Raw genomic sequence first — 24,555 nt, forward strand, 5'->3', positions numbered from 1 at the left:
GACTAATAGGGAGAGTAGCATGCGATTCAGGAACGAAGTACATAATGATGCCATTTGGGCATTTTATCTTGCGCCCTACAAGATTTTTAAGGTCCCCAGCAATAGCATCAGAAGATTTTGTTTTTCTGCTGGAGACCTTTCCCTGCAAAAGAGAGTTAAGCTTTCTTAACCACCCACATCTTCAAGGGTGGCTTAGAAGCAATAAGTCTAAGTGCAGCATCTGAGAATTTTGGCTTTGAGGCCTTAGCAAACAGTCTAGCAGGTGGATAATAATACTCATAAGAATAAGCAGAATAATTTTTGGTCATATGAACATGACAGTTCGAAGAACCGCTGTCATATTGGTATGCCTGAGTATGGTTTCCCTGCAAAACATTAGCGTTAGTGCGACTCAGGTGAGTCCTCTGTTCATATGAAGCCTTTGGACCGTATGAAGCCTTTGGTCTGAGGTTTGTCTTCTTCAAGTGAGGTGTCATGAAGACATTCACAGGAAGATTTTCCAGACACTTTTTCGGAACCCAGATCTTTTTCATAGGTGGTCCATTCCTGCAGTTAGTACCAATGTACCTGGCAAACACTTCACCATTCTGATTCTTAAACAGTTTATAGTTTGCATCAAAGGATTCATCAATGATAATAGGGTTAGCACAAGTGAAGCCAGATAAATTGGATGGATCTGCTGAAAGTTCCTTTGCAGCAACCCATGTAGTTTTGGGGTACTGCTCAGGTTTCCAGTAAGAGCCATCTGCATTGATTTTCCTCACAAATCCAACACCCTCTTTCCTAGGGTTACGATTCAGAATCTGCTTTTTGAGGACATCACATAATGTCTGATGCCCTTGAAGACTTTTGTACATCCCTGTTTCAAGCAATGTCTTCAACCTAGCATTCTCATCAGCAATAGCAGTGGTATCCTCAGCAGAGGGGTTAGTTATCACATCAACATTTGAAGATATTCGAACAACAGTAGCAGTGGAACATTCAGCAACATAATTAGCATTATCGCGCTCAATGCATTTAAGACATGGTGGTTCAAATCCTTCCTGAGCGGGACTGATCTGTTCGGAGCAAAGTGACTCGTTTTCCTTTTGAAGGTCTTCATGAGCCACCCTCAATTTCTCAAGTTCTTGCTTCCTTTGAAGATAATCATAGGCAAGCTTTTCATGAGTTGTTGAGAGAGTATCATGACGATCTTCAAGTTCCTGATACTTAACGTGAAGGTTTTTTATGTCTTCAATTAAGGATTCAGATCGAGTCATTTTAGTACCCAACAGATCATCGCTTCTGTCTAACAGTTTTTGAATATGTTCCATAGCTTTCTGTTGTTCAGGTGCAATTTTAGCAAGCGTTTTGTAGCTAGGTTCTGAATCACATTCAGAGTCATCGTCACTGGATGTTTCATAGCGAGTAGTGCGTGTGTTTACCTTGGCACCGCGGGCCATGAAGCAGTAGGTAGGAGTGGAGTCGCTCTTGTTATTTGTGTCGGTGTCGGTGATGCAGTCATTGTCTTCAGTGTTGAAGATGGACTTGGCGACGTATGCTGTAGCCAGACTCGCAATTCCAGAATCAGACTCCTCCTCAGACTCCACCTCTGCCTCCTCAGATGCGGACTCCTCCTCTGAATCCATCTCCTTTCCAACAAACGCACGTGCCTTGCCAGATGAGCTCTTCTTGTGTGATGAAGACTTTGATGAAGACTTTGAAGAAGACTTTGAGAATTTCTTCTTCTTCTTGTCGTCAGAATCATATTCCTTGCTCTCTTCTTCCTTCTGTTCTCATTGTCCCACTGTGGACACTCAGAGATGAAGTGTCCAGTTTTCTTGCACTTGTGACATGTTTTCTTCTTGTAGTTATGAGCAGAAGCTTCATCATTCCTTGAGCTTGATTGTGAAGATTTCCTGAAGCCTTTCTTCTTAGTGAATTTTTGGAACTTCTTCACTAGCATTGCAAGTTCTCTTCCAATGTCTTCAGGATCATCAGAACTGCAATCAGATTCTTCTTCAGATGAGGAGACAGCTTTTGCCTTCAAGGCACGAGTTCGCCCATAGTTTGGACCGTAGATATCTCTTTTCTCAGAAAGCTGAAACTCATGTGTGTTGAGCCTCTCAAGTATGTCAGACGGATCGAGTGTCTTGAAATCAGGACATTCTTGAATCATCAGGGCCAGGATGTCAAATGAACTATCAAGTGATCTCAGCAGCGTCTTGACGATTTGATCTCAGTGGCGCCGAGGGCTTGAAGCTCATTTGTGATGTCAGTGAGCCGGTCAAATGTGTGCTGGACATTCTCATTGTCATTTCGCTTGAAGCGGTTGAAGAGGTTGCGAAAAACACTGATTCTTTGATCTCTCTGGGTTGAGATGCCTTCATTGACCTTGGAGAGCCAGTCCCAGACTAGCTTTGATGTCTTCAAGGCACTCACACGGCCATACTGTCCTTTGGTCAGATGACCACAGATGATATTCTTGGCAGTAGAATCCAGTTGAATGAACTTCTTGACATCAGCAGCAGTGACACCTTCTCCAGCCTTGGGAACGCCGTTTTCGACGACATACCATAGGTCGACGTCAATGGCTTCAAGATGCATGCGCATCTTATTCTTCCAGTAGGGATATTCAGTTCCATCGAAGACGGGGCAAGCAGCGGAGACTTTGATTATCCCTGCAGTCGACATAGCTAAAACTCCAGGTGGTTAAACCGAATCACACAGAACAAGGGAGCACCTTGCTCTGATACCAATTGAAAGTGCGTTATATCGACTAGAGGGGGGGTGAATAGGCGATTTTTATGAAAGTTTTCAAGACGTGAGAGTTATGAAGACAAACAGTGAAGATTATGCCTATTACTATGCAGCGGAAGTTAGATTACACTAGGCCAGCCATGGTCATGTATTCAATAGAGTGAAAGCGCAATGACAACCAGCTTCAGTGTAATAAGGATCAGGTAGGAAGAAGTTATGAAGCCAAACAGATCATACATTCATGTTGTGAAGACAAAAGATAAAGCAAGCACGCAATGGCTTCACAATGAATAACTGTAAGTAAAAAGGAAGTGTAGATGAAACCAGTGACACGTCGAAGACAATGATTTGTTGGACCATTTCCAGTTGTTGTGAAAACTATACGTCTGGTTGGAGCGGCTAGGTATTTAAACCGAAGGACACACAATCCCGGACACCCAGTCAAGGACACTTAGTCCAAGACACCCAGTCCTCACCGTTTTTTCCTTGAGCTAGGGTCACACAGACCTCGCCCAATCACTCTGGTAAGTCTTCAAGGTAGACTCCCAAACCTTCACAGACTTCGTTCACCGGCAATCCACAATTTCTCTTGGATGCTCAGAACGCGACGCCTAACCGTCTGGAGGATGCACAGTCCTCAAGTGTAATAAGTCTTCAAATCACACAGACACGAAGACTTAAGTGATGCCCAATTTACTCTGGCTCTGGGTGGTTAGGGCTTTTCTCCTCACTAGGAATTTTTCTCTCAAAGGCTTCGAGGTGGGTTGCTCTCAAACGACAAAAGCCGTGCACTGAAATTTGAGCAGCCAACCGTTTATGGTTGTGGGGGGTGGACTATTTATAGCCACTTGGCAACCCGACCTGATCTGTCCGAAATGACCCTGGGTCACTAAGGAACTGACACGTGTACCAACGGTCAAATTTTGAACTCACACGGCAACTTTACTTGGGCTACAAGTAAAGCTGACTTGTCTGACTCTGGACAAGATTTTCTCTCAAAGTCTTCGCTCGAAGACATAGGATTTGAATTAGGCATCACTTCAGTCATTCTGACTGGTTCTCTTGGACCCCACTTAACAGTACGGTGATTCCTGTGACACAACATAAATGAAATAAAACTACGAAGGATCTAAGTCTTCGAGTTCCATAAGCTTCATAGGGAGTCTTCTCATGTCATTGTCTTCAATATGAATATCTTCATAAACCACCATTGTCTTCAATGTCTTCGTACATTTTTAGGGGTCATCTCTGGTAATAAAACCGAATCAATGAGGGACTTCTACCTGTGTTTTCCTGCAATTCTCACAAACACGTTAGTCCCTCAACTAGGTTTGTCGTCAATACTCCAAAACCAACTAGGGGTGGCACTAGATGCACTTACAATCTCCCCCTTTTTGGTGATTGATGACAAACTAGTTGAAGTTTTCAACGGGGAACATAATTTGTGAAATAGTAAAGGAATTTGTCTTCATAAGTTGCAAGGGCTCCCCCTGAAGATGTGCATATAAGTAATTTGCCTTTTGAATGCAAATGCACATGGCAGGTTGTACTTGTGGAGATCCACTTCAACTTATGATGACAATCCACTATGCATGTGAAAGTATATGAAGATAATGACATGCATAATGGAAAATGGACGTCTGCAGTAAGAGATGAGTGCGGAATTTATCGTCGCACATGCGGAATTTATCTTCGCATAACGGAGTGACAAACAGGTAGCAGACGGCCATCAAGGCTAAGTGTTACAACTCAAGGAAGCAAATGTAGCAAAAACGGGAGTTGTAAGCACGAAGCAAAATGTAGAAAGATATAAAGGCACCCGCCCAAAGTGACCCGCTTGAAGACTATAAACATCATGCTTCTCCCCCTTTTGTCAGTGATGACCAAAAAGGTTTGAAGACATAGAGTTTTCTACGCGTTCCCAGGCGCAGCAGGATCGGTGGAGTTGTTTGGTGGCGGTGCAGATTCGACGTGTGTTGAAGCAGGTGGAGATGATGTCGCGTCGTTGTCTTCTTCAATAATCCGGGCAGACACGGTGGCAGCAGAAGAAGAGAATTCTGACTCTTCAAGTGATGGTGTGCTTCGCATCACAGCTCTTCTTGGAGGCGTGGAGTCAAATTGGAATCTCTCTCTGAAGCCATCCTCTTGCAGTTCAGCTTCATTGCTCATCATGGTGAGGCCTTTCCAAGTGCGGCGACAGGTCTCGTGTGCGACAAACGCATTCTTGGTTGCCAGATTTCTGATGCGATTGACGTCTTGCATGATGCTTCTCATCTGCCGTTTGAGCCAGTCGTGATGCCTATCTTGCTTTTGGTGAAGAGCCACAAGAAGCTCTCGGTCATTGAGTGCTCGAGCGGATGATGCAGCGGTTTTCATGGCTCCTATCAAGCACGATATTGACAACCTCTCTGCCATCTTAAGAAATTTCGACGACGTCACGGGCCTTTGTACCAACTTGCACAAGAGCTCCATTGTGCCAATTCGGTGCAACCACATTGACTTGGACCAACTTCTTGCTGACGTGCCGGTGACCATAGCCTCATTTCCAATGAAATACTTGGGACTCCCCCTCTCGGTGTGGCAGCTCCAGAGGGTGGACTTCCAATACCTTGGGGACAAGGCAGCGGGCAAGTTGATCACTTGGGAGGGGCAAAATGTTGGGTAACTTTGCAGAAAACAAAAATTTTCCTACGGTTTCACCAAGATCCATCTATGAGTTCATCTAGCAACGAGTGATCGGATTGCATCTACATACCTTTGTAGATCACGCGCGGAAGCGTTCAAAGAACGGGGATGAGGAAGTCGTACTCGACGTGATCCAAATCACCGGAGATCCTAGCGCCGAACGGACGGCACCTACGCGTTCAACACACGTACGGTCAGCGTGACGTCTCCTCCTTCTTGATCCAGCAAGGGGAAAGGAGAGGTTGATGAAGATCTAGCAGCACGACAGCGTGGTGGTGGATGCAGTAGTCACCGCAGCAGGGCTTCGCCGTTCTCTACGGAAGAGGAGGAGGTGTTGGAAGGGAGAGGGACGCGCCAGGGGCATGGGTGCGGCTGCCCTCCCTCCCCCCCTCTATAAATAGGGTCCCCAGGGGGGGCGCCCGCCCTGGAGATCCAATCTCCCAAGGGGGCGGCGGCCAAGGGGGGTGGAGTGCCCCCCAAGGCAAGTGGGGCGCCCCCCCACCCTAGGGTTCCCAACCCTAGCACTAGTAGAAAAAGGGTCAAACGTGAAGCACATTAGTGCCGGTTTGTAATTGAGCCGGCACTAATGTATACATTAGTGCCGGTTCCAACGGCTAGCCGGGCCGCTTTCATTAGTACCGGTTCATGGCGAACCTTTAGCACCGGTTCGTGCCACGAACCGGTACTAATGAGAGTGGTGGCAGGATGTTGTCAGACTGGGGCCCCTCCAGCCCCTTTAGTACCGGTTCGTGGCACGAACCGGTACTAAAGGTCGTCCTACATAAACCCTTCACATCCAAGCTCGCTCTGTTCTTCCCCTTTCCCCTCTCCTCTCTATTCTTCCCCTCTTCCTCTCAAGCTCATCACACATTTTGCCCAAAATTTGTCAAGATTTGAAGGCCCCCATCCATTCAAATGATCACAAAGGTTAGCAACTTTGTCCTTTCATCTCTCATTGCTAGATTAGCTCTTGCAATGCTTTATATAGTGATTGATTTGTGAGTTTAGTAATTTGGGAGGATATATATATATGTGCTAGTATTTGATTTATATGCAATCTGAGGTCAAAAATAACACTTAGTTTGCATATGTAGGTGTGGTTTACTTAGTGCCTTCTAAATCTCCGTCGTAACCATCGTCGATCGCCCGCACCGTCCTGTCGCCGGCACCACCTTGTGGTGAGCCTCTTCTTCATGAAAATTTATACAAAAATTGATGTTTGTGTGATTTGGATATATAGTTACTCATATAATTATCTTACCCGTATGTTGTTTGTTATACATATAGTGCCATGGTTTTGATATCCGTCCCCGTCGGCCCTCGTCCTTGTTATGATTCGGATGTGGTATATATATTGTCTTTTAAAACTAGTTGCATTTTGTGTTTATGACAAATTATGCCCATCAAGTTGACATAGAAATTTTTTCTAGGAGGTATGTGAACCGGAAATTCCAACCGACCCTATTGTCGAGAGGTTAAATTTAGTTGAAAGAGAAAATGAGTACTTGAAAGAAAAATTGAAAATAATTGAGGGGGAGAAGATGGAATTGGAGTTTCATGTTGCCGATGTCGTCGATGATCACAAGATCAAGATAGAGAAAATGCGCTTGAAGATTATAAAGATTAGAAAATATGCCATCGATAGTGAGGCTTGGTATCATTATGCTGTTGGATCCATTGTTACCTTAGTTGCGATCTTGATCGTATTTGTTGTTGCATTTAAATGCTTTAGCTAGAGAGTTATTTGTTTGTTGCATTTAAGTGTTGTATGAACTTTATGTATGAACTTGTATTAATTTGGTCTATTCGGTGTTGTGTAATGAAGATGAGCCGGCAATGGATGTACGATGACCGATGCTCTCCCCAGTTCGTTGAGGGCGTGCATACTTTTCTGCTTGCGGCTAAGGCAAACAAGCGGGCGGATGGTTTTATGCCTTGTCCATGTGCTTGCTGTAAGAATTGTCACAATTACTCTACGTCAAGAACCATTCACGTCCACCTGTTTAAGTCCGGTTTCATGCCCCACTATAATGTTTGGACCAAGCACGGAGAAAGAGGGGTTATGATGGAAGACAATGAAGAAGAAGAGGACGACGACAGCTATCCTGGCCATGGGTTCCCTGAATACGATGATACAACAATGGGGGAAGAAGCTGAGCCGGTAATGCGGGAAGAAGCTGAGCCGGCAATGCAGGAAGAAGCTGAAGAAGAGGCATCAGATGAGCCCGTTGATGATCTAGGTCGGGCCATTGCCGATGCAAAGAGAAACTACGCAAGTGATTTGGAGAAGAAGAAGTTGCAGCGCATGTTAGAGGATCACAAAAAATTGTTGTACCCGAATTGCGTAGTTGACAAGAAAAAGCTGGGCACCACACTGGAATTGCTGCAATGGAAGGCAGAGAATGGTGTATCTGACAAGGGATTTGGAAAGTTGCTGGTAATGATAAAGGATATGCTTCCAAAGGACAACGAATTGCCCGAGAGTACGTACGAAGCAAAGAAGGTTGTCTGCCCTCTAGGGTTAGAGGTGCAGAAGATACATGCATGCCCTAATGATTGCATCCTCTACCGCGGTGAGCACGAGGATTTGAACGCTTGCCCGGTATGTGGTGCATTGCGCTATAAGATCAGCCGCGATGACCCTGGTGATGTCGAGGGCGAGCGCCCCAGGAAGAAGATTCCTGCCAAGGTGATGTGGTATGCTCCTATAATACCACGGTGGAAACGTTTGTTCCAAAACAAAGAGCATGCCAAGGCGATGCGATGGCACAGAGAAGACCATAAGAAAGACGGAAAGTTGAGAGTACCCGCTGACGGGTCGCAGTGGAGAAAAATCGAAAGAAAGTACGGGAAGGAGTTTGCAGATGACGCAAGGAGCGTATGGTTTGGTCTAAGCGCAGATGGCATTAATCCTTTTGGGGAGCAGAGCAGCAACCATAGCACCTGGCCTGTGACTCTATGTTTGTATAACCTTCCTCCTTGGTTGTGCATGAAGCGGAAGTTCATTATGATGCCAGTGCTCATCCAAGGCCCTAAGCAACCCGGCAACGACATTGATGTGTACCTAAGGCCATTAGTTGAAGAACTCTTGCAACTGTGGAATGGAACAGGTGTACGTGCGTGGGATGAGCACATGGGGGAAGAATTTGACCTAAAGGCGTTGCTGTTCGTGACCATCAATGATTGGCCTGCTCTCAGTAACCTTTCAGGACAGACAAACAAGGGATACCGCACATGCACGCACTGTTTGGACGATACCGACAGTATATATTTGGCTAATTGTAAGAAGAATGTGTAGCTGGGACATCGTCGATTTCTTCCGAGCAGGCATCCCGTAAGAAAGAAAGGCAAGCATTTCAAAGGTGAGGCGGATCACCGGACGAAGCCTCGCCACCGTACTGGTGCTGATGTACATGATATGGTCAAGGATTTGAAGGTGGTCTTTGGAAAGGGTCCTGGTGGACAACCTGTTCCGAATGACGCTGACGGACGCGCACCCATGTGGAAGAAGAAATCTATATTTTGGGACCTGCCCTATTGGAAAGACCTAGAGGTCCGCTCCGCAATCGACGTGATGCACATGACGAAGAATCTTTGTGTGACCCTGCTTGGCTTCTTGGGCGTGTATGGGAAGACAAAAGATACACCTGAGGCACGAGAGGACCAGCAACGTATGCACGGAAAAGACGACATACATCAGGGTCATGCAAGCTACGCTCTTACCAAAGAAGAGAAGGAAATCTTCTTTGAATGCCTGCTCAGTATTAAGGTACCGTCTGGCTTCTCGTCAAATATAAAGGGAATAATAAACATGGCAGAGAAAAAATTCCAGAACCTAAAGTCTCATGACTGCCACATGATTATGACGCAACTGCTTCCGGTTGCATTGAGGGGGCTGCTACCGGAAAACGTTCGATTAGACATTGTGAAGCTATGTGCATTTCTCAATGCAATCTCTTAGAAGGTAATCGATCCAGAAATCATACCAAGGTTAGAGAATGATTTGGTGCAATGTCTTGTCTGCTTTGAGTTGGTGTTCCCACCATCCTTCTTCAACATCATGACGCACGTCCTAGTTCACCTATGCGAAGAGATTAACGTTTTGGGTCCTGTATTTCTACACAATATGTTCCGCTTTGAGAGGTTCATGGGAGTCTTAAAGAAATATGTTCATAACCGTGCTAGGCCAGAAGGAAGCATCTCCAAGGGCCGTCAAAATGAGGAGGTCATTGAGTTTTGTATTGACTTTATTCCTGACCTTAAGCCGATTGGTGTTCCTGAATCGCGGCATAAGGGCAGACTGGATGGAAAAGGCACGCTAGGAGGGGAACAAATAATATGTATGGACGGACATTCTCTCACTAAAGCACACTACACAGTTCTACAGAATTCCGCCTTGGTGGCTCCGTATATGGATGAACACAAGAATTTGCTACGCTCCAAACACCCGGAGCGGTCTGATGACTGGATTACACGTGAACAAACCAGGAGTTTCGCCAGCTGGTTGCAGACACGTACCATGCATGACACCTCTATTGAAGATGAGCTGTACTTGCTGTCCTAGTTACCATCTTCGAATATAATGACTTTCAAAGGGTACGAGATAAATGGTAATACATTTTACACGATCGCCCAAGATAAGAAGAGCACCAACCAAAACAGTGGTGTCCGCTTTGATGCAGAAACCAAGACCGGAAAGGAAACATATTATGGTTATATACAGGACATATGGGAACTTGACTATCGACGTGGTTTGAAGGTCCCTTTGTTTCGGTGCAAATGGGTCAATATGACACGAGGCGGGGTAACGGAAGACCCGCAGTACGGAATGACAACAATGGATCTCAACAATCTTGCTTATGCAGACGAACCATTCGTCCTAGCCAATGATGTGGCACCGGTTTTCTATGTGAAGGACATGTCTACCAAGACAAGAAAAAGAAAAGATAAGGAAGCGAATGCATCGTACGATGAGCCAAAGCGGCACATAGTTCTTTCTGGGAAGAGAAACATCGTGGGAGTGGATGACAAGACAGACAAGTCAGAAGATTATGAAAAGTTTGATGAAATTGCTCCATTCACAGTGAATATTGACCCGAGCATCCCGTTAAATGATGAATATTTTCCATGGTTACGGCGCGAAGGGACACACGCGAAGAAAAAGTTTCACACCCAAAGATCTGGGATGTGATCGGCTTCACTATCATCACTTTCTTCTGTGTTTAACACCCAGAAGGGAATCTCTGTAATAGTTAGGGTAGTTAATTATGTGTTTTGGCATTTGAAACGCGAAGAAATTTTATGTGCAAACAAATTCTTTCATGCCTTTACTGATTTTTAAAGTTAAGTTATTCACAAACTAGTGATTCACACTAATTTCAAATAATTCAAAATTTAAACTATTCAAATTTGAAAACTACGGGCACTAACAGAAAGTTTGTAATTTTTTGTACCTAAAGCAAAAATATTCACAAAGAAACTCTAATTACACAAAAAAACAACAACTCAAAAATAAATAAAGCAAAAAAACAAAAAAAACCCGCCTACTAGGCCAAAGCGGCCGGCATACGACAAGAAACCCAACCTGTTGTTGGGCCAGGATGCAGGCCCGCAAAGGCCCAGTAGGCCAACAGGGCAGCACAGAACATGTAGGCCCAGTAGGCCTACTTTGGAGAGGAGCTCGAGAGAGCTACCGCACGGGGGTTTATAAACCAGTGCGGTCGCCCCTCGGCTAGCGAGGTGGGACTAAACTTGCCGCACCGCACCTGCGCCAGCGCACCCCCTTTACACTACAAGAAATATGTCAACATATGACCTTCTGTCAGTGACCCTCGAAGAATTGGTCATAAGTTTATGACCATTTTAGACCAATTGGTCAAAAGTTGTTCAGGGGGCTCCAAACCCTAAACCATTGCGACCATTTTGGTCAGAAAGGTCGTAATTTCCTTACATGAAATGGTCACAAAGCAAACGGTGCTAGTCCGCTGCCTTATTTCTAGTTGTTAATGACCAATATAGATGGTCATAGCCTTGTAGATTGTGGTGGGTTGTGATGACTAGGCGCCATCTCATCAGTTTTGCCTATGTGTCATGTCCATGTGGCAGTTTTTGCCCTAGGTTGTGAAGCAACCTATATTTCTATCATTCCCAAAATTCCCAAAAAAATCTCATAAATTCTTTGGGGCATATCTTCATCAAATATGTAAAAATCCTTCCTTGACTAGTTCAAAACTAATTTAACAATATTCATTTTCCTATTCTGTTCACAAAAACACTTTATGAAGGAAGTTCTCTTTATATATTCTTGATTGCCCTCGGAATTTTTGGGCACTCTTTCCTATCCAAATTATTACCGCATGACAAAATTCAGCTCCGTTTGCCTAGCAAATCTTCCTCGGCAAATTTCCAAAGTTTTTGTCCACCTAGAAGCATTGTGAAGGAAGTACCTTTTTTATATCTCTAAATGACATGAAATTTATACAGTTCCTTCATATGCCCAAATTATCAACCTCCTCCAAATTGCAGCTCAGTCAAATCATCTATGTGAGCCCAGGTTCAATTTATATTTTATGGCCAAATTGGAACGTTGCAAAGCAAGTGTTATATAGACCCCTCCTATTACCCTCAAACTTTTCGGGCACTCTTCCATACCCAAATCATAGCCACATGATAATATTGAGCTAAATTTTCCTAGTAAATCTTTCTCAGGAAATTTCCAAAGTTTCTACCTCGAGAGAAGCTTTGTGAAGTACTAGCTAGCCTTACCCAAATGATCTGAAAATTTACCAGCGCATGACCATACCTAAGTAACTTACCTACACCAATTTTGAGCTCATTTCATTCATCCAATCTCTCTCACTAGTTTTCCCAAGTTTCTGTCCATAGAAGAGCATTGTGAAGGAAGTACTACTTTGGCATGTCCAAATGGTATCAATTTTCTATAATGCTTTCCTATGCCCAAATAACCATCCTCCACAAAATTTCAGCTCACCCCATTCATTATTTTGAGCCCAGCTTCAACATTCATATTTTTGTCCAGCGTGGTACTTTGCAAAGCAAGTACCACCTAGGATCCTCCTTTTGAGCTAAAAATTTGTGAAGACATTCTCCTTGGTAGACGATCATCCTCAGCCAAAACTCACGCCCATTGGCCATGTGCATTTCCTGTACCACTAATCAAACACTTGGCTGCTAATTCATGTTTGAGCATCGATCGGTCTCCTTGTGAGAATCTTATGTTGTAATTTTCTTCCTAGCACCAACCTGGGGAGTGCCCAACCCACTAGACATGCCTAGGCCGCCCAGAACGCATGGCAACATTACGGTCACGCGGTGACCATGCGACGGGCATGCGAGTTTACGCGCTCTAGAGTTGGGGCCCTCGGCCACCGCCCAAACCTCGACGTATCGCCACCAAACCATGTATTTATGATTAAATAGGTCCTTATGTAACTAGAAATGATTTTTGGAAAAAATAAATAGCAAACTATGAGGCAGGTGCAGTTCAAATTTGACCCGATTCCAACTGAATTGGCGGAAATTTGTCTTTTTCACGAGAGGTGGATCAAAATATTTTACACCCAACCATTTTGTCAATTGTGCATTAAATATGGCCTAGTATTTTATAAAAATGATTTGGTCCAATTTTGCAACAATTATTTGGTAGTTCCTTCACAAAAAAACCTCCTTTCGGGCACTCGAAAAATGGAAAATGGTTTTTTCGTCCAACGAAAATGAAAACTTCCTTAGGCAACATTGTTTGCCATTCCAATATGCACCCTTGTGCACAATATGAGATCATTTGAACAAACTATGCCATGGATGTGGCCATAAGATTGATCATTTGGCATGAAAGCCATTGATCTCCACACGTGATAGCTCGTTTCTGAGAACACTTTTTAAAAATAATTGCCGTATTACAAGTTTATTATTTTTCCTAGGAACTTGGCCACATATAATGACACAATGCGAAGGTTTCCCAATTTTTTGATTTTTTTTTGAATTTTTTATGCCCGTTTCAAAATGCGGTCAAAACGGCGGGAATGACCGTTCCTAGCTAGTGGTTGAATCTTGGAATTTTTTGGTGTTTCTATGATTAAATAGATACTTATGTACCTAGAAATGATTTTTGAAAAAAATAAAGAGCAAACTACAAGGTAGCTACAGTTCAAATTTGACCCGCTTCCAACTGAATCGGCAGAAATTTGTCTTTTTCATGAGAGGTGGATCAAAACTTTTTACACCCAACCATTTGGTCAATTGTGCATTAAATATGGCCTAGTATTTTAGAAAAATGATTTGGTCCAATTTTGCAACAATTATTTGGGAGGTCCTTCACAAAAAACCCTCCTTTTGGGCACTCGAAAAATGGAAAATGGTTCTTTTGAGCAAAAAATATGAAAACCTCCCAAATCAACATTGTTTGGAATTCCAAGATGCACCACTGTGCACAATATGAGATCATTTGAACAAACTATGCCATGAATGTGGCCATAAGATTGATCATTTGGCATGAAAGCCATGAATCTTCATGCAGGACAGCTCATTTCTGAGAACACTTTTTTAAAATAATTTCCCTATTACAAGTTTATTATTTTTCCTGGAAACTTGGTCACATATAATGACACAATGCGAAGGTTTTCCAATTTTTTGATTTTTTTTTGAATTTTTTATGCCCGTTTCCAAATGCGGTCAAAACAGCGGGCTTGACCGTTCCAAGCTAGTGGTTGAATCTTGAAAAACTTTTGATGTTTCTCTGATTAAATAGATACTTATGTATCTAGAAATGATTTTTAAAAAAAATAAAGAGCAAACTATGAGGCAGCTGCAGTTCAAATTTGACTCGCTTCCTACTGAATCGTCGGGAATTTGTCTTTTTCACCAGAGGTGAATCGAATCTTTTGACACCCAACCATTTGGTCAATTGTGTATTAAATATGTCCTAATATTTTAGAAAATTGATTTGGTCCACTTTTGCAACAAATATATTATAGGTCCTTCACAAAAAAACTCATTTTGGACACTCGAAATACAAAAAAATGATTTAAGAGAACTCATTTCTCATAACTCTTTAAAAAATATTTGTCTTATTTCAATTTGTGATTATTCCTGAAAACTATAGTCAAATTTGCTGACACAATGAGTAGTTTTTTTTCATATTTCCAGGTCATAATAAAATAGCTAAGATGATTTAGCACCTTACTTTTAGTCAATTACGACCAATTTAAATGGTCAAAATATCATACCTATATACTACGTTTTGATTGGTCCAAAGGCCTCTCACGCGGATCATGGATAAATCACCGTCAGATCCTCCTGGATCCAACGGCCCTCACCTGACCCTTTCACGGTCTCACCCACCCACCGCGAGCTACCCCGCCGCACACCACTCCCCGCGCAGTGAACCCTAGCGCTCTGACCCTCTCCCTCTCTTTGGATCCAGCGCCGCCTCACACCACTCCTTCTGGATCCCCCGCCGCCGCCCCCAACCTCACTCCCTCCCTCTAGATCTCGACGCGTCGCCGCCCCCACCCCACTCCTCGGGTGTTCCCCCCACACGGTCACCGCTTGGCCCTCCCCATCGCGCTCCCGACCCAGATCCCTCCCCTCCGCACTCTTAGATCCAACTGGCCTGAGATGGAGGCCGTCATGGACATGGTCGCCACCACCGGCCGCGAGTGGGGGTCCTGGCGCTCTCCCTCGCCGGGGCTCCCGGGGCTCGCGGGGTCGCTGTGGCAGACGACCTCCTCCCCTGCGCCGCCTTCCTCCTCCCTAATCCGATCCAGGGCACCGCCATGATGCAGCACCACCACCAGCTGGACCAGTGGCTCGCCGGCGGCGGCGTTGGCGGCGTGCTCCGGCCGACCAAGTCCGCGCCCTGCTCCCCTGTCAAGCCGGCGGCGGTGTCCATGCTGCGGACGCACTCGGACTCCTTCCACGTCGCCCACAATGTCCCCGTCGACGACATCCCCTACGTCCGCGTCAAGCGCGTCCAGGTGCGTCCTTGTATAGGAGCTTTTTTTTTCTGTCTGCGGTTTGAATTTGTTGATGGTCGGGGCTGACGGTGGTGGTTCTGCTGTGATGGATGGCAGCTTGTGGACAAGGACCCAGAGAAGGCGATTGCGCTGTTCTGGGGCGCCATCAACGCCGACAACCGTGTGGACACCGCGCTCAAGGACATGGCCATCATGATGAAGCAGCAGAACCACGCCGAGGAGGCCAGCGAGGCCATCAAGTCGCTCTTTGTCCGCTGCTCCGACCAGGCGCAGGAGTCGCTCGACAAGCTGTAGGCCTCGCTCCCTCCTTCCCTCCTCGGCGGCTCCAGGAACCCTAGATGGCCATGGTGAGACTGCAGGAGGTCAGACCCCTCCTCTCATTCTCTTCTTCTTCTTCTTCTTCTTCTTCTTCTTCTTCTTCTTCTATCTCTGGTTTTTTTCCTCTCTGCATCTCATCTGATGTAGGCGTGTGTGCGTTCGGTCATGTGCAGGCACTGTCCTCCCATCTCATCTCCCTTGGTGGTGAAGGAAGGAGGCCCTGGAGACGGAAGCTGCTGCCCTCCCATCTCATCTCCCTCCTTACGCGGTGAAGGAAGGAGGCCATGGAGAGAGAAGCTGCTGGGGATGCCGATGCCGATGCTGATTCAAGAGGAGGGCCATGGAAGGTCCTCTCCTTTCCTCTATCTTGTTCGCTTGAGTCCTATTTCCGTCTTCTCCATTCAAACATGTTCTTCCCGATTCAGAAATCTACAATGTACTAATATGGTATTCTGGTCGTTTATGCAGCTGAACAAAATGTGCAAGGAGGGCGCATATTGGGATAACCAAGTAGAAGCGTATTACTCTGTTGTTTTATTTGGCTGATATAAATGCATTGGCGTCAAACACTCATCCGTTTCTTCTTATGTTCGCTGACACATTCCGATGCTTCTTTTGTTAATCTGCAGGTGCTGTTGCTGGAGTGTATGTAGGCATGGAGTATGGAGTGGAAAGGGTCCGCGGAGAGTATGACTGGGTAATGATGCTCTGAAAATGGATCTTTCACGCTTCTTGCACTTACCTGAACCTTAGGTGAAGGAATATCTATCTGCATGACTGCCTCTGCCCATTTGACAATGGAGATCCTTTATTTAGTTTGACTAAGATTCTTTGCTAATGAGTGTACGAGAAGAATCAATCTGATTCATTGAATCTTATAAATCATGATGCTGGTTTTTACTTCTGTCTCCACACCCTGTTGTAAGGTTATTGTTTGAGTTAATTTCACCGAACAATACTGGATTATTTTTTGGTTACTTATGCTTATTGTGTATCACATTGAAAAAGAAAATGCACAATGAGCTTACCTTGTATATCAGTGATTTTTTTTCATCGGTTACCCTTCCTTTAGCTGTAGTTTATTTTCGTACAGAAACCAATCTTGGTGTTCTTCCTATTTGCATTTGATTATGTTTTTAAAATTCCCTAGCAGAACTATATATAACAATGTGGGTATGTGTTTTCTTCTTTTAGTGTCTATAGTGCATTTGCATGATGTTGAATTATGTGCTACAGAATATACATTAGCTTCTATGTGCTAATTAAACCTGATCAGTATGTATACTTCTTTGATGTTGTATAATATTGGTGTCAAAGGAGTTAATTTATACCGGATATGATCTGCTGGAACAATTTTTTGCTATTCAAACATTTAAATTCCGGTTCTTTGTTTCAAACATCTAAATGATGTTTAATTTGTCCTTCTATGCTTAAATGATAAAAATGTCACATTTATAGGATTGTAAACGTGATGTGATTGGAGTAGTATTTACTTGCTGCTGATAGTAACTACTTGTATCCACTGATTTCTATGCCTCATTTTGCTTGTTTTACTTTATTTATGCACACAGACTGCCTACAAGTTAATATGCTTTTAGATTTGCCTTTATTTTGCTCCTTCCCATATTGTTTGACAACTTGCAGATGTTGTACTTCATTCGTGTTTTGTCGTGGGCTCCAAGAAGTGAAGAAGCATTGAGTTCTAGCTCATTGGTGCTAGTTATACTCTGATAGATAGTTATATTTTGATATTTAGTTGTGTTCTTGGTGGCTGTAAACCTGATGTGAAGTATGTTCGATTATAAACGTGGTGTATGTTTGATTGTAAGGTGCCAAATTTGGTTGTTGAAGTATTACTTCTGTTTTCAGTCAGTTCTGATTTGAATATTTGTTTTTATTTACTGGAAAATCAAAATTCGAAGAACATGACTCTGACCATTGGGACCCACTCAAACCCATCTGACTATTGGATCTGTCTTAAAAAAAGAAATGTAACTAAAAAAGAAATGTAATTGTTGAGCCAAAAAGGCCATGGCCCAAAAACGAAAGGCCCAATTGTTGGGTCAGGCCAATGTAGAAATCAAAACTATTAGAAAAAATAACCCATGTAGCTAGAAAAAAATACAGTAAAAAGGCCGAATTGTTGGGCTAGGCCCATGTAGAAAATCGAATTGGACCGGGCTGAATCTTGTGCCACATCAGATCGCCACGCTAGATGCGTACGTGGCCTGGGGAGGTTGCTAGTGACCAAAACGCCACAGTAGATGTATTTTGGTCATAAACGTTTGCGACCATTCCAGAAGAAAGCTCGCTATAGTCAGTTTACGACGGCCAGCTTTTGACCTTATGTTTTTGGTCACAAAAAGGTCACAAATGGAATTTTGTGACCATTCAGTGACCAATAGTGGTGGTCACAAGTTGACATATTTCTTGTAGTGTTAGTACCGGGTCGTGGCACCAACCGGTACTAAAGGGGGGGGCCTTTAGTACCGGTTGGAGCCACCACCCGGTACTAAAGGGGGTCGCTTCCCGCCGCTTGGCCTGGCCAAAACAGGCCTTTAGTACCGGTTGGTGGCTCCAACCGGTACTAAAGGCCCCTTCTATATAAACAACACTTACGAAAATTTCAGTTTCTCATCTGCTTCTTCTCCTCTGCACCGTCGCCCGCCGCGCCCCCCGTACGTCTCCATCCCTCGTCGCCGCCCCCGTCGCCGCCCCGTCCCGTCGTCGCCGCCCCGTCGTCCCCGTCCCCGTCGTCCCCGTCTTCACCGCCGTCCCCGTCGTCCCCGTCGTCACCGCCGCCCCGTCCCGGCCCGTCCCCCGTCGTCCCCGTCCCCGTCGTCGCCGCCCCGTACGTCCCCGTCATCGTCACCGCCCCGGCCCGTACGTCCCCGTCCTCGTCAACGCCGCCCCGTCCCTGTCCCCGTCGTCGCCGCGCCCGTCGCCGTCACCGCCGCCGCCCCCCGTCGCCTCTCGCCTCGCCGGTGAGCGCGCGCGCACACACACATACATTTTTTGTTTTTTAGTTATACAAATAGTTAGAAATTTTTCTGTTTTTTAGAAATTGTTAGAAATTTTTCTGTTTTTTAGAAATAGTTAGAAATGTTAGAATTGTTAGAAACTTTTCGGTTTTTTAGTTATAGAAATTGTTATAAAAAAGTTAGAATTGTTAGAAATATTTCTGTTTTTTAGAAATTGTTAGAAATTTTTCTGTTTTTAGAAATAGTTAGAAATGTTAGAATAGTTAGAAATGTTAGAATTGTTAGAAGTTTTTCTGTTTTTTAGTTATAGAAATAGTTATAAAAAAGTTAGAAAATTTTCTTTTTTTAGTTCTAGAAATATTAGAAATGTTATAGAAATGTTAGTTATATAGAAATGTTAGAAATTTTAGTTATCAAAATCCAATCATTAAAAAAATGTTACTTTTTGCGGGCATATAGCTAGTATTTGTTCTCGACGATGCCCGGCCCGCATCCTCGCCGTCGACCCGTCTGCGACGACGTCCGACTGACCCATGTCCGGGACTGGGCTCCGCCGGGCTGGCACTGGGAGGTGCTGCCTGGAGGGGCGCACCGCTTGATGAGGAACCTGGCCCCGGGTCCCGTCGTCGACCCTAATCTCATTTGGTGGCGTTCGCGTGGGCCAGTTTCGGTGCAGAGGGAGTTGGCCCCGCCGGAGGTGGTACGTCGCCGTGTCAGGGAGGAGGACGAGCACATCCATCGCTACATGCTTGCGTTAGAGGGCGGCAGGTTCTCCAATACCTGGCAGTTTCTTCAGGGATCTCACTTTAGCTATGATCCTGTGAGGGTTCCTTCTCTTTGGGTGTCCACCGCCCGCGCCGCAGGAACCGCGAGTGTCCTAGATTCTTCTATAGTATTCGATCTTTATTAGCTACCTAGCCAGTGATGTACTCGATATATAATATTCAAGACGATGTATTCGAGATTATATATTATTCGAGACGATGTATTCGAGATTATACCTATTATTCGAGACGATGTATTCGAGATTATATCTATTATTCGAGACGATGTATTCGAGATTATATCTATTATTCGAGACGATGTAATTTGAATACTAAATTGTTTTATATTTCTTTTGGCATAGTTGAATAAAAGCTATGGCGGACAATACCAACAGAGAGGGAGAACAGACCATGTTCGATATAATACGCGGGCCAGATGATGATCAGAATGAAGAATATTATGACGGCTCCGAATTTCTAAACAACACCGGAGAGGGTGATATGATATTCGATCGCGACGACCGAATTGATGAAGTCATGAACTACGATTATGACAACACCGGAGAGGTATATATATTTATATAAGCAGGCATATGGTGATCATCACATGTTTTAAATGAGTTGAAGATATATTAACGAATCGATCTTTCTTCTTTCAGCCATCCGGATCGAGCAAATCTTCAGGCAAAAGGACGAAACGAGGCCCAAACAAAAAGTTGAAGGAGGGCGTAAAGTATAATATCGAGGCAATCAAACCTAATGGCGAACCATTAGCGCCTAAGAAGATTGCGGACAAGTTCGTTCGTCAGTGCGCAGTTCTTGTGAAGGACCAACTCCCGATCTCCCTTCAAGAATGGAGAAAGCCAACAAAGCCACGTCCAGATCTTACTTTTGTCGACGACAGACAAAAAAGTCTGCTTTGGGATACTCTCATGGAACATTTCACCCTACCAGATCATTTCACAGAAGCAGATGCGCAGAAAGTCAAGGACGCTGCTCTTAGGAAGATGGCGGTTGCATTCAAGAACCACAAGAATCGTGAATGGGACAAGTACGTCAAGGGAGGAAGGAAGACTCCAGTATTTGAGGGAACACTAGAGAATCAAAGTGCTCATTGGGACGATTTCGTGAAATTCAAGGATTCAGAATTATCTAAGGAACGGTCAAGAATAAACAAGGCCAATGCCGCAAAAAAGGATAAGTTCCATAAGCTGGGGCCAGGTGGCTATGCGGTGGGAATGCCTAAGTGGGATAAGTCTGAGAAAGAGATGCTGGATGCAAGTGTCACTCCAGAAACATTGAGCTGGCCCCCCAGGTGTAGGACTTGGTTCTATGCGCATGGGGGGGAGTTGGACCCAAAGACAGGCAAAGTTTCCAAGAAGGCATGTCTGGACGGAGCCGGAGATAAGCTACTTGTTGCAATAGAAGAGGCTCGATCCGGGTTGTTCGAGTCCAACAGAGAGAATGACGAGCTTACGTGTGCCCTGGGAAATCCTGAACACCCAGGAAGAACACAAGGCATGGGCACTATTCCATGGTATGAGGGGTTTTCGGACTGGAACGCCGACTACAGAACCCGTGCGAGAAAGAAGATTGCGGAGGAGAAGAAGAGGAAGATGGAGGAGGAGCAGAGGAAGCTCGACTATGAACGCCTTCAAGGCCTAGAATCAGCGCACGCGGACTTGGCAATCAAATTCCAGCGGCAGCAGGAGCAGATCGACTCACTTAGCCAGCAAAGGGGGTCTCAGCAGCTGCAGCAGCTAGCGGATGATCCAACATTGGATACCACCGCCCCATCCATGCCGAGAAGCAGCGTGGGTTCCACCCTGTTTGACGCAATGCTGGATAGATACCCCGTGGATGATATCGCGGAGAACACTAACTGCGAGCTACACTTCAAAATTAAGAACATATGCTTGAAGGTGGCGGACGGTGTTGCTTATACAAATTCCCCTGATGCAACCTTCCATTGCAACCCGATTCCAGCAGGCTATGCTCGTGTCATGGTTGATGAGGTGGTGGACCAATATTCGGGGCTAGAGCTTGACATTCCTGGAGGTGACGAGGAGCACACACTCGGAGATGCCAAACATCGTATCATCCTATGGAGAAAGGATTGCATCATCTTTCGAAGGCCACCGACACCGCGTCACCCGACTCCTCGTCGAAGTCCGCCACCGAGTCAGCAGACTCCCGCTCCTCCAAGTCCACCAACGCGTGAGGCCACTCCTCCTCCTCCTCCAAGTCCGGCAAAGTGTCAGGCCACTCCTCCTCCAAGTCCGACACAGCGTCAGACGTCCACTCCTCCTCCAAGTCCGGCACAACCTCAGGCCACTGCAAGTCCGGCACAGCTTCAGGCCACTCCTCCTCGTCCAACTCAGCCCCGTCAGCCGTCTCCGCCGCCTCAGCAATCGCAGAAGAGACACCCCGCAGCTATGGTGCGTAGCGGTACGAGTCGAGGTCATAGTACAGGAAGTACAGGCGGAGGCAAGCGATATAAATATGGTCCAAACCTCACTACTCCTCTTCCTGAGAGGGCTTACGACAGGACCGAGGAGCAAAGCAATGCCATAGTGCGGGCAGAAGTTGACGCCCATTTTGGACCGAAACCGCCACCGCCGCCAAGGGAGAAAGTGCATGTGGAAGTAGTTGACCACTTCATTTGTATGGCTCAACCAACAGCTCCTAAGCCTGTTGACATAGATTATGAGCACCACATCAGGAAGTTACATCGACAACGTCTACAGAAGAAGGTGAGCTCGAGCTCGAGCAAACAACAAGCAGCTGTCAAAAAATGCGGGAAAGCCGTTGCCCAGCTGGGAGAATAGGCGGCGTAATCGATCCCCCCCCCCCCCGCTTGTTGTGCCGCCAACAACACGTAACAGTAGGCGCGCCCAATATTATTGTGGCCAAACAGTTTACGTTCTCGAGGTGGGCGATGTGGTAATTGTTGGGGAACGTAGTAATTTCAAAAAATTTCCTACGCACACGCAAGATCATGGTGACGCATAGCAACGAGAGGGGAGAGTGTGATCTACGTACCCTTGTAGATCGACAACGGAAGCGTTTGGTTGATGTAGTTGTACGTCTTCATGGCCCGACCGATCAAGCACCGAAACTATGGCACCTCCGAGTTCTAGCACACGTTCAGCTCGATGATGATCCCCGGACTCCGATCCAGCAAAGTGTCGGGGAAGAGTTCCGTCAGCACGACGGCGTGGTGACGATCTTGATGTACTACCGTCGCAGGGCTTCGCCTAAGCACCGCTACAATATTATCGAGGATTATGGTGGCAGGAGGTACCGCACACGGTTAAGAATATGATCACGTGGATCAACTTGTGTCTCTAGGGGTGCCCCTGCGTCCGTATATAAAGGTTCAAGAGGGGGAGGCCGGCCGGCCATCATAGGGCGCGCCAGGAGGAGTCCTACTCCCTTCGGGAGTAGGACTCCCCCCCATCCTAGTTGGAATAGGATTCGCGAGGTGGGAACAAAGAGAGAGAGAGAGAGAAGGAGGGGGCGCCGGCCCCCTCTCTCCTTGTCCTATTCGGACTAGGGGGGAGGGGCGCACGGCCCAGCCCTGGCCACCTCTCCTCTTCTTCCACTAAGGCCCATTAAGGTCCATGTACCTCCCGGGGGGTTCCGGTAACCTCCCGGTTTTCCGGTAAAATCCCAATTTCACCCGGAACACTTCCGATATCCAAATATAGGCTTCCAATATATCAATCTTTATGTCTCGACCATTTCGAGACTCCTCGTCATGTCTGTGATCACATCTGGGACTCCGAACAAACTTCGGTACATCAAAATGCATAAACTCATAATACAATTGTCATCGTAACCTTAAGCGTGCGGACCCTACGGGTTCGAGAACAATGTAGACATGACCGAGACACGTCTCCGGTGAATAACCAATAGCGGAACCTGGATGCTCATATTGGTTCCTACATATTCTATGAAGATCTTTTATCGGTCAGACCGCATAACAACATACGTTGTTCCCTTTGTCATCGGTATGTTACTTGCCCGGGATTCGATCGTCGGTATCTCAATACCTAGTTCAATCTCGTTACCGGCAAGTCTCTTTACTCGTTCCGTAATACATCATCTCACAACTAACTCATTAGTTGCAATGCTTGCAAGGCTTATGTGATGTGCATTACCGAGAGGGCCCAGAGATACCTCTCCGACATTCGGAGTGACAAATCCTAATCTCGAAACACGCCAACCCAACAAGTACCTTTGGAGACACCTGTAGAGCACCTTTATAATCACCCAGTTATGTTGTGACGTTTGGTAGCACACAAAGTGTTCCTTCGGTAAACGGGAGTTGCATAATCTTATAGTCATAGGAACATGTATAAGTCATGAAGAAAGCAATAGCAACATACTAAACGATCTGGTGCTAAGCTAACGGAATGGATCATGTCAATCAGATCATTCAACTAATGATGTGATCCCGTTAATCAAATAACAACTCTTTGTCCATGGTTAGGAAACATAACCATCTTTGATTAACGAGCTAGTCAAGTAGAGGCATACTAGTGACACTCTGTTTATCTATGTATTCACACATGTATTATGTTTCTGGTTAATACAATTCTAGCATGAATAATAAACATTTATCATGATATAAGGAAATAAATAATAACTTTATTATTGCCTCTAGGGCATATTTCCTTCAGTCTCCCACTTGCACTAGAGTCAATAATCTAGATCACATCGCCATGTGATTTAACATCAATAGTTCACATCATCATGTGATTAACACCCATAGTTCACATCATCATGTGACCAACACTCAAATGGTTTACTAGAGTCAGTAGTCTAGTTCACATCTCTATGTGATTAACACCCAAAGAGTACTAAGGTATGATTATGTTTTGCTTGTGAGATAATTTTAGTCAACGGGTCTGCCACATTCAGATCCGTATGTATTTTGCAAATTTCTATGTCAACAATACTCTGCTCGGAGCTACTCTAGCTAATTGCTCCCACTTTCAATATGTATCTAGATTGAGACTTAGAGTCATCTAAATTAGTGTCAAAAACTTGCATCGACGTAACCCTTTA

At 45.2% G+C, this 24,555-nt stretch overlaps 1 long non-coding RNA gene across 1 annotated transcript; it reads left to right on the forward strand.

The window, feature by feature from the left end:
* Positions 1-6,233: 6,233 nt before the first annotated feature.
* On the forward strand, positions 6,234-7,012 carry LOC147962424 (uncharacterized). The gene is made up of 4 exons (XR_015610273.1): positions 6,234-6,351; positions 6,519-6,602; positions 6,712-6,769; positions 6,855-7,012. It is a non-coding gene; the product is annotated as an uncharacterized LOC147962424 (long non-coding RNA).
* Positions 7,013-24,555: the final 17,543 nt, after the last annotated feature.

This window comes from Triticum urartu, chromosome 7A, assembly GCF_056163025.1.
Source record: "Triticum urartu cultivar PI428250 chromosome 7A, HENAU_Tu73, whole genome shotgun sequence".
NCBI classification, from domain to species: domain Eukaryota; kingdom Viridiplantae; phylum Streptophyta; class Magnoliopsida; order Poales; family Poaceae; genus Triticum; species Triticum urartu.